Here is a 12,186-nt window from a genome sequence, read left to right on the forward strand (position 1 = left end):
TCAAGGGGAACTTTTAATTCTTAGATTGCAAGAATGAATTGATACTAATCTAAATAGAGACTTAGAAGGAAGGTGTTTAAACATGATCCTTCTGCCTGCAAAACCTCAGTCTTACCTTGAAAACTAAAAGATGGTAAATATTGATCTTTATTATGCTTGAATTGGGAGAAGAAAAGAAGAATAAAGGAAGAAAGGAGAAGAGACCTGCTCACAGAGGATGTTTCAGGTTAATAAAAAAAAAAAAAAAAACCTGAAAGCAATTTATAAGATATTTAGACCCAGGGCGCCAGGGTGGCTCAGTCAGTTAAGTGTCCAGCTCTTGATTTTGGCTCAGGTCATGATTTCATGGTTTGTGAGTTTGAGCCCCACGTCAGGTGCATGGAGCTCTGTGCTGTCAGCGCAGAGCTTGTTAGGGATTCTCTCTACCTCTCACTCTGCCCCTTCCCCACTCATGCTCTCTTCTCAAAATAAATAAATAAGCTTAAAAAAATAAATTTAGACCATTCTAATTATTTTATCAACATCCCAGCAGGTGTAAGATTTCAAAATTAATTATAAAAACCCCAAAGGATTATTTTCTTGTCTACACTATCCATTATCTAATTAATTTAAATTCAATGAAATTATATCAAATACTTCATTCACAACATCTCTCCTTATATAGCCAACATCATCCCCCACACCAAAAGGCAGACTCTGGGGAATGAGAAGGCCTTCCATTATGAGATTTTCATCTTTCTTCATTCATTAATAACCATCTTCCAAATATTTGCAGTTCTCCAAATATGTCATGTTTTTAATGCTTGCTTACTTTAGTATATGTTGTCCCACCTGTCTGGTCAATCCTAACTCTTCCTTCAAGCTTTCAATGTCCCTTCCTCTAGAAAACCTTCCTGATATTTCTTCTTCCTCTGTGCTCTCACAGCGGCTTATAAAACCTTCCCCATTAGTTTATCAGGTTTGGTTCATTTACATGACCATTTCTTTTAGTAGACCCCAAAGGACATAAACTAGGTTCCTTTCATGTCTGTATTTGCAGAGCCTTGGGGGCTCCTGTAACTGAATTAATAAGTTGACAAGAAAATAGAGGTGGAACTGGAGACCTCAGACCTTGAGCAATAGGTTCACCTTGTAAGCTTATCTTCCAACCTGTTGGCCACAAACACTTTCTAAACAGAAAATCTCTCTAGATGTTTTGCAACACAAAAAGCAAAGGCATATTTGGGCAGAATCAAATTCACTTCTTGCATACCCATTCAATGAACAGAATAGATGGTAAAAAAATAGTATCAAAAGAATACTAGTTTATACTTTTCTGAAGTAGAAATTGCCTCGTTAAGCATAGACCCATTAATCCTTAGATTTTAAAGAATGAATCATTTTCATCTTTCCATCAATTAAAAAGGCACTATTTAGAACATTATATGCCCTTAAAAATTTTCGTTGGCATGATGAAACATATCCAAGAAATAAAATGACATAATTCATACCTTACAAATACATCAGAGAATAATATAAAATGATGCCATGACAAGCAATGTATAAAATCAGTATTATCATTTTCAATCCCATAATAATTCCTAATGGCCAGTAAAACTTCTGCAAAGCTGCGTTTTGCTATCTTTATTTGCTTGTTTTGTAAAATATGGGTCGAGGGGGGAGTCATATTAACAAAGCCCTGTATGCCTTTTTGAAACATGTTCTCAAAAGCAGAAAAAAAACATTTTACTCAAAGAAAGCAAATCTGGAAGAGAATTACATGCAAACATGGAAGCTGAACTTTGAAGCCACACATCTCACTTTTATGATGGAGTCTCACAAGCGTCCCCACACTCAGGGCAGGGAAGCATCACATTTCGTCATGCTCTTATGCCAGCACGCATATGGCTAGCATCTATGGGGCCATCATTAGCCTCCTGCACCTGCTGTCATTCGATATCCGTCAGTCTGCTTTTCGCACCAGCAATGTTGCCTTCTCCACAGCTCACAGCGCACCTTCTCCTCTGTCTTTGCCTACCAATCCACTCACTGCCGCCATCACCTGGTGCACAAACTTCTATAAGAACCAGCCTCCTGGGCTCCTCAACTGCTCCAATCTATTCTTTCTTCTGAAGCAAGCATGATCGCTTAAAACTACAAACCTGACCATATCCAGGCTTAAGGCCTTTTAATGACTTACCTAGGACGTTTAGATAAAAACCTGAGTCTTCAAAGATGTTGCAAGCTTCCTTTTGACTCTTCGTGTCTATCTCTGGTGCCATATCCTACTCCAAGCCCTTCTTACTCCTCATCTCCAGGAGCTCTGGTGGTCTCAGTTCCCTGGAGGAGCCAGGCCTGTTGCTGCCACAGAGCCTGTGCAGGTACTGCCTCCTCTGCCTGGAAATCTCACCCACACCTCTACACCGCGTCTAACTGTTTTTCTTACCTCAGATCTCTGCTTGAACTTCTCTCCCTAACACCATGAGATGATGACCAGTCCCTCCAATACATGCTCTGCTCCCCTAATGCCTTATGCTTTGTCTTGTCAGCATTATCATATCTTTGTAATTTTCCATCGACCTGTGTGCTTATCTCCTGTCTTTCCCTCTAGCCTGTGAGACGGGGACTGTGGGTATCTTTACTCTCCATTTTTCACCAATATCCAACTGGGCTTGCCATGTAGGTAATACCTAGTAAAAATGTGTTGAATGAAAAACTGGACTTATCCATGTAAATATATCAAATCCAGTGGACAAAGGGCATGAGATACCCAAGTCAACATGTAGTCAAAAGCAGATTCAGTTGATTTTTGTTATTTGCAGTAGTCATATTCTATAAAGTTAGCCTAAACACTGAATTAGTGAATACTGAACTGTTGTTCCTAAGGGGAATACAAATTAGGTTCCCAGGAGCCTCCGGCCATTTTCATCAACCAATCAATAAATAACCTTGCTTTACATGCATTTAAGACACTTTAATATACATAGTTGATTCCTTAATGTTGAACTCAAAGAAAACGACAGTGAAACTCGTGCCTGAACAAAGCTTATTTAACACACGTCTTTTTTCCACAAGGCTCATCCCAGCCTTCCCATACTTGAAAACATTAGACAGTACTTCACATTTGGGGCCTATGAAACATCAAAATCAGCAGCGGTGAAAAACAGGGCACTTACTAGATGTGAAATGGATACTTGTCTACAGTACGGGAGCTAAAACAAGAGGGCAGGGTGTCACCTTGTTTGACCTCAGCAGGGAATGTACCTTTTCAGTGACTCAAATGTTTGCAAATGAGTGCAAACACACTGCAAATATTGATTTGGGGGTGACAAATTTTAGTGAGCAGGCAAATTTGCAAGCAAATACAGGATCCGCAAAGAATGAGGACCACTGTATTTGTTAAAAGGCTTTTTGCCCATGTGGAGCACGGTTATATGGGTGAGCACACATACATTCTGGAGCATGGAGAACTGACAACAATGTGTCAGTGTATCCTATGCAGTTTATAGCCCTCTATAGGAGCACAACAAATATGAAATTACTATATCCAATTAGAGAGGATTAAGCCAAGACTCTTATTCAACCGATTTAACCACTTAATAAAGGTTCTAATGCATCCAGTTAGGGAAAAACACTATATTGAATTCTTACAAATATCTAAGATGTGGATGTATGCCAATAGATCATTAGTTATACCCATCTTCTTTGTAAGAACCTTAATGTTTTCTGATCACAAAATATCTTAAAAATAAATGAATATATGATTCCTGAACAGTTTCAAAATAACAGAACCAACTCCAAATTCATTTGGTAACTAAATAATCATGTCAATAGATCATATGCAAATAAATCTTAAGCCTAAAGGACATTTTTAACACCCTGGTTACTCTAAGTAAATCCACGTGAGAATTTTCGTATCTAGAGTGAAAATGGCGAGTTCTGGGCTTTTCGCCAATTTCATCTTGAGTGTGAAATTTCTGACTTGCAATCTGAAATTCTTGGAATCATATAAGCATTTTTTTTTTTGCAGTTGAGAATGGTTTTCCCATCCACAAAATTACCTATTTCCCTTTACTTAACATTTATGGAGGAACAAAATGTACATGCATGAAGAGAACCTTCTGAGAGTCAGGACCTCAGCCTATCTCCAGTCCCATGCCCCTCTCCTAATTGCTGGTTTCCCCTTTAGTGCATAAGCACACCGTGGTCTATGAAATGTCACAGCACATAACAAGGCAGGAAGCCAGTGACACCAAATCTACATCCCAGGATATTTGAGGTAAAGAGAGACATGGCTACCAGAGAGAGGAACAGAACCCTCTCCTTTGCTCTTCTTCCAGCTTGTCTAAAGATCCCTTCCTTTGGGGGTAATCATAGGGATCAGTCTTCCAGAATCTTCATGACCTCTCTCAAACTTTTTGCCTAAGCAACCTCCTAAGTTACTTTTATTTCCCCCTTCAGGGTATTTTTTACCTATGTATCTGAGGAACAGAGAAGAAATATGTAAGGGAAGGAGGGTTATTTGCCATCATTTCTTTACCAGGGAATCATTCACCCCCTCAGTAGGAAGAAAGGAAGGAGCACACATCTTCTCCCTCACCTTGATAAGTGTGGCCTCCAGCCCCTGAAGCTTCAAAGGGTAGGAACTGGTACCCCATTCTCCTTTGGGGATCTGCCAGCATATTCATCCAGCATCTGAGAAAGAAAACCTTCACTGAATAAAGTTTGAAGGGATTGTGAGAAGCAAAATAAAGTTATGCTTGTCTTAAATGCAATTGTTGTTTGTTCAGCTTACCTGTTCCATTCACACACACACAGAGACAACAGGAAGGATAAGGTAAAGTAGGAAACCAACCCATGGTTTGCCAGTCAGAAATTTAGGAAATGTTTTTAGAAGAGACTGTTCAGAAGTTCTCAAACTGGTTTCTCTATGCAGACATTTCTGAACTTAAGCCTTATATCTTTCATCCTAAGTGGCCCACAGGCATCTCTGAAGGAGCGTGTTCAAAGGGGAATACCCCCCCCCCCCACCTCAAACCAATCTCCCTCCAGGGCTCCATACTCAGGTTCTTGCACTAACTTTCGTATTCAAACTTTTAGTAATAAATACATGGGAAATGGATAGAGTACTTAGTATTTTGCTAGGCACAAAATGTAATTATCCTTATTATGAGTTACTTAAGGGAAGGAAGGAAGGAAGGAAGGAAGGAAGGAAGGAAGGAAGGAAGGAAAGAAAGAAAGAAAGAAAGAAAGAAAGAAAGAAAGAAAGAAAGAAAGAAAGAAAGGAGGGAGGGAGGGAGGAATTGAAGAGGCAAGGTGCACACTTCACTCCTTCATACATACAGGTATGTGCCAGCCTATGCCCATGCTCACGGGCAAAGATCTTCAGGTTGACCACACATGAAGTCATGCAACTTAATCACAACAGTCACTCTAAGAGCAGGTACTTCAGCACTGCAAATGGAATCTGGTCTTCAACTTAGTAAGTAAACACCTGTGGCAGGCAGGTGGCAGGTGCATTATGGGATTGAGGAAAGGGTGTTGGCAGAATATGTTTGAGATCTAGATGCATAACCTCCAACTTTGGGAATTTGAGTAAACTGTTCACTGTTTTTAAGCTTTAGTTTTCTTATCTGTCCAATGGAAATAACAGTCATAACTCTGGTTACCTCACCAGAAGGTACAAATGTAGATGTAGTGGATACTGATCTAGATGCCCATGAGAGGACCAACAACTCATTTCTCCAGCTCCCAGAACTGTTAACTGCCGATGTCCCTTCAGGGAAATGTTCTTAGCCTTTCCCAAGATCTGCCTCCTCAGGGCCTGCCCACTCCAACAGCTTATTGATCCAGCTTCAAAATATCTCCAGATTCCAACTCTCCACCTTCACCACTTCTAACACAAGTCATGCCCTCATCATGTCTCATCTAGATTCTTGCAATAATTTTGTAATGTATATCCCTCATTCAACCCTATAGCCCGAACGATTTCTTTAAAACATGTCTTGTCATGTCCTCCATTATTTCCCTCTACCTTACATAAAAACCAAAGTTCTTGTGCATGGCTACCAAACCCTACCTGATGTTTCAGCACTGGCTTGCCCTTCTCAGGAAACCTAATCTCATCTCGAGACCAACAACTCCTTCTTGTGCACATAACTGCAGCCATGCCAACCTTCTTGCTTTTGCTCAAACCATACCAAGCATCCTCCAGGCTTAAGATCTTTGTGCTTGTGATTCCCTCTGCCTAGAATATTCTTACCCAACATGGCTCACTCCTTTCCTGCCCTCAAGTCTTTGTGCAAATGACTCCTAATCACAGAGGTCTCTGACTACTCTTTTTTTTTTTTCTTTTATTTTAGAGAGAGAGAGAGAGAGAGTGTGTGTGAGTGGGGAAGAGGAGCAGAGGAAGAGAGCTCCATTCCACCACCCTGGGATCATGACCTGAGCCAAAAATCAAGAGTCAGGCTCTCAATGGACTGAGTCACCCAGGCACCCCTGACACCTCATCCCCTTTTCCTGCTCTAGTTTCCTCTTTATTACCATCAAAAAACTACATATTTGCTTACAAATGTATTTGTCATCTGTCTCCTCTCACTAGAATATAAACTCCATGATTGTAAGAATTTTTTTTTGTTCACTGCTATATCCTGAGCACCCAATATGGTGCCGAACACATAGTGAGTTCTCAAGCATATTTACTGATGAAATAAATTAATGAATAAAGGTGAGGGATTTCCCTAACAAACAGTAATTGACAATATTTTCTGAATAAATGTTCAACAGAATTTTGATCTATGTGTTTGTGAATATATACCAACAAATTTGAACACAGTAGAAGAAGTTGAAAACAGTACAGTGGTATCACACATTTAAAGACACATGAAAAAAATCTGTAGAGTTAGTTAATCAAGTGGCACCAATGAATTCTGTGAACTGACATTATCATCATCTCACTCCTAATTCATCTCATTTCTGTGAGACAGGGCCAAGGAACAACACATTTAAATTATTGTGACATCTCTTCTTCTTTGTCAAAGAAACTGATGAGGAAAGACTGAAATTCTACAGGGAGATGCTACCATATGTTTTTGTTCTCTACAATTTCTGAAATCACTGGAGTTTCTGAGCATCCAGACTATCATTGTTTTTCATAATTTACCCTAAGCCTGGGTTTCCTTTCTAAAAGACGATGAATGATGGAAACAAATCCTCTGTTTTCTGCAATTTCCCTGGACTCACTGTCCCTCCTCCAGGTCCAGCTTCTCAGGATTTAGATTAGACTTTTCACCTAGTTGACAAAAGGCTTGGCTGGATTCATTAACAGAGGCATCTCCAGCTTTTGCTATTAGCCAACAATTTGTTGTGCTGTATTTGCCAATGATTGCTTTGCCCTACCAAATTGTTGGAGTTCACATAGTTGGCAGTGGTTTGAAGGCGATGAATCTCCCAGCAACACCTGACAGGAAAACAAATACACACCAGAAACTCTGGTCTCAGTGCCACTCAGTCTCTCCTGCTTTGCCAAGTCTCTCTGTTTGCTAGCCAGTCCTTCTTTGAAAAGGGAGACACAGTATGAGACAAGAAAGAGTCATACTCACAACCTTCTAGGCATTGTAAGAAATGTGACTGGACCATCACAAGCCCTACTGGGGCTTTTGCAGAGACTCCTGGGATTAATCTCTTCTTGGCATGAGAGACAGGTCTGATTCAGAAACTGTGAATGGATTGTCCTCACAGGTCATCTCCCAGGCCCCGTGAGGCCCTCATTGTTATATGTCACTAAAGAAAGAGATTCAGTGATTTGAATAACAAGAAACTTCAGGCCTGAGCCTTTGAGGGTGTAGGGCACTAAGAGAAAAGCAAAAAATTCCACTGCTAATACGGAAGAAGGCAAGGCAATGGAAAAGTATATTCAGTTGCCTAAAGGAGGTACAACACTGCAGTGTAGTTTGTAGTCTTAGGAAGCCTTTTAGAAACTTCTTATTGGAATAGTAAAAGATGTCTCTAAAAGACTGACAGCAGAAGCAAAAGTTTTCATGTTGGGGTCCCTCTCTACAATTTCAGAGGGTTCACAAAGAATCTGCTCTTTCTAAAGTTGGCAGATCTTCAATGGGAAAGCAGCCCTGTCTCTCCTCCAGCCCCTGGACATGCAGGTAGCTTCAGGGCTATTTATGTGTTGATTGACAAGTACACACACTGTCTAGATAAGTAGGGAAGCATCTTTTGCAATGATGCTTCAAAAGGAGCAGCTGTCTGAAAAGATGAATCAATGCCAGGATAGTTCAAGAGCCAATCCAAATACCAGTAACCAAAGTAAACATTAACAGATGAAGTGAATACTTGAAGGAGGAGACTTACTCTAGGAGTCCACAGTGCACTAAAGATAGACAATTTGATACATACTTCTTCTTATTTATTTTTTATTAAGAAAACATCCAGCTAAGAATTAGCACCTTTAAGGAAGTATCTTGGTTTCTGTTATTTAGACATGTCATATTATGTTTTCAAAATTCGGAAGAAAAACAATCACTTAGCTTGCCCATTTTCTTAAATTCCTTAGCATGACATTCAGTGCTCCTAACGATTTTGTGCCACATGCTTCCACCATTCCATTTACCTCCATTCCCCTTATCCATACATGTTATCTAGTAAAATCTAAGTGTCTGTCATTGCATAAACTTTTGTCTATTCCCTTCCCTCTGCCTGGAATTTGCTTTCCTGCAACCACACTGGATAAAACCCTAATTATTATTCAATCCCTGACTCAATTGACATCTTCTTTGGGGAAACCCTCCCAAATGTCTTTCTAAGCATAATTTATTCCTGAAAGTATGATCCTCTAGTATATTGTAATAGCTCTCCTATATAGCATTGGCCATATTATGTAAGTGCCTTTTGTTCATGGGCTTCTCTTTTCTACTCTGTAGACTATGATATTTTTTGGTGGAATTATCTGTATCTCACTCTTCTGATATTCCTGTTGTTCCCTCATTAAATGTTTGATGGAAAAAATGTATGAAAGAAAAAAGCCAGAATTTTTCTCTTTGCTCTCTTTCTTTCTCACTCTTTTGTTTTACACAAGAGAAAACTCCAGTCCAGAGAGATTCAGAGTCCTGCCCTAGATAACATTATCAAAGCTAAAAATGGAGAATTAAATCAAAAGATCCTCAGTGGATCCATTAGCATGTCTAATGTTAGGGAAACGATAGTGTGTTTTTTACCCCCGACAAGAATCAGGTATATACTGAGAAGGACCACAGATGGTATAAAGAATAACAAAACCAATACTGTCCACTAAAATTCTGAAACTTTTGTCTAAATATCCAGTGAAAGCCCCCACATACTTTGAAAAATATATCAATGCCTAGCAAAAAGGAGTATTCCTTCTGGATCTGACCTCTTCTTTCCCCCAAAGTGCCAACACACACTCGACTGACAGACACTACCAAATTCATGTGCTGATCAGGCTGTAATGGTAATGATACCATCAGAGAGTTGCGAAGGAGTCAACTTACAGGAGTGGGAACATCATCTGGGACTGGAAGGTGGAGACAGAGATTTTGACTCTACTTTCCTCTATTTCTGCATTATAATCCTTCAAGTCCCTGCAAGTGATCAATCTTTAGCACAATCTTTAACAAGTGGGCTGAGAAAAAAGGAATATTCTGAGATTAATAATTTACATAAATTCAATGGGTATAAAATCTTGGAGGATTCTTTTTATTTTAAAGTTTATTTATTTATTTTGAGAGAGATACAGAGAGAGTGAGCAGGGAAGGGGCAGAGAGAATCCTAAGCAGGCACATACTGCCATCATGGAGCCTGATGTGGGGCTCTATCTCATGAACTGCAAGATCATGACTGAACCCAGAATCAAGAGTCAGACACTTAACCAACTGAGTCACCCAGGCACCCTATTGGAAGACTCTAATAATACTATGTTTATGTCTCTCACTGAACTAGAAACAAAGACAAAGGCCAAGGTGATTTCTCATTGGGACAATCCCCCCAGCTTCCAAGGCCCTAGACATTGTGGGGACTGGTGAGCAAAGAGTTTTACTTTAGACCAGTAAGCATCCCCATGTGAGTGGCTTTCTGGAAGCTACAGAAAGTGAGAAAGTGTAATTTCATCATTATCATTATCACATCAACATGCCCATTGATGTGTTTATAATGTACAGTAGCATTCCTAAAGCATTTGGCCATAATAGCTGGGTCAATTTACAGGGCAGTCAAGATTCTCCAAGAGTGCTATGGAACAGGATGTTAATGGCATGTAGCAGTGATAGAATGTCAAAATGATGATAGTTTAGGATACGTGAGATATCAGCAAGTTTGATGGCAAAAGGGAATGTGGAACTTTGCATCTGTAGGAAGACAAAACGGCTTAGTTTAGCTAAAATGGCATTTTATTCCATAATCATCATCATCATTCTGTCCCCAAGTAATCATTATCAGGAGTCACAGGGTCAGGAGTACTTCAAACACACACACACACACACACACACACACACATGCACACTGACTTAAATAATCTCAGACTCTGCTCTGCTCAGCTCCTATTGGATTTTGAGTAGGTGGAGTTAAAAGTACAATCAACCCTTGAACAACAGAAGTTTGGACAGCATGGGTCTACTTACATGTAGTTTTTTCCCCCCAATAAATACAGTACAGTACTGTAATGTATTTGTCTTCCTTAAGGTTTTCTTAATAACTTTTTTCTCTAACTTATTTTAAGAGTACAATATATAATACATACAACATACAAAATTTGTGTTGATTGACTATTTATGTTATTGATTAGTAAGGCTTCCAGTCAACAGTAGGCTATTAGTAGTTAAGTTTTAGGGGAATCAAAAATTGTATTTGCTCAAAAATTATATACTGCTCAGGAGGTTTGGTGCCACTCACCCATGCTTTGTTCCAAGGTCAACTACCCTAGAAATATATATATTGAGTTTGGGCCATGGAATTAGGGATCACAGCAAGAGTGATAAGGCTAATTTGTGTACATCAGAGTAAAGGGAATCTCTTTTTCATCATATATAAAGTCTTAACAGCATCAGCTCACTTTCCTCTGAGCTTACGCGTTCTGGCTTCTGTTGTCTTTCCATTTGCATCCTTTACCCTAGTGTCTCAGCCATTTCTATGACTTCTATCTATTGACGATATCCTAATATCTGAGGTCTAGACTCCTAATTCGAACTGCCTACTGGTATCGGATAGTGGTGTTCTACAGACACCTCAAATCCAACACGCTCAAAAGCATAGGACTGCACAGAATCCAAGTTTGTTAGTTTTGTTCTCAGCAGTTAGATTATGTGATTATGTCCAATGACAACAAATTCAGGTCAGTTTTCTCAAACTTCTAGCACACACGAGCTAACTACTTCATTGGCATACGCAGACTAAAAATTTTTACATTTTTTAGGGATTCATCAAAATTTTAGACAATTAAAACTAAAACATTTTAAATAGGTACTAACAATATTTTTTATTTCAGGAAGAAGGATGATATTGTCTCAAATTTGTAATAGTTTATTTAACATAATGTTAATGTTTATTTATTTCTGAGACAGAGAGACAGAGAGACAGAGTGAGAGCAGGGGTGAGGGGGAGAGAGGGAGATACAGAATCTGAAGCAGGCTCCAGGCTCTGAGCTGTCAGCACAGAACCCAACGTGAGGCTTGAACTCGTAAACTCCAAGATCATAACCTGAGCTGAAGTTGGACGCCCAACCCACTGAACCACCCAGGTGTCACTGTAACAGGTTATTAAAGAAAATTGTTTTTGTCTGTTTTACCTGAGGCCACAAGACAATGATCAGTATTCTTTTATTCTGAAATGATGTGCTAAACTATTTCTAAATGTGTTTATTAAGGCTAGGAAGGAGATCTGAGATCGAAAAGAAAATTTCATTGGAAAATATTATTCAAGTGCTGTGACATTTCCTTCTTTACCCACAGAAGGAAATGGAGAGATATTCTACCTACCTCACTTCAAAGATCATCAGAAAAGAGATAACTCATGGAACTTGATATGCGACTTAGAGTTTGGGGGATAAAGTAAACTTGTATATGACTCACAACAGAAAAATATAAAGGAAAGAAGTCTAAGTGAAGTAGAGTGAAGATTGTAATTACACATTTAAATTCCCATTTATGAGGGACACCTGTGTGGCTCAGTTGGTTGAGCATCTGACTT

This window comes from Leopardus geoffroyi, chromosome A1, assembly GCF_018350155.1.
Source record: "Leopardus geoffroyi isolate Oge1 chromosome A1, O.geoffroyi_Oge1_pat1.0, whole genome shotgun sequence".
In the NCBI taxonomy this organism is placed as follows: Eukaryota; Metazoa; Chordata; class Mammalia; order Carnivora; family Felidae; genus Leopardus; species Leopardus geoffroyi.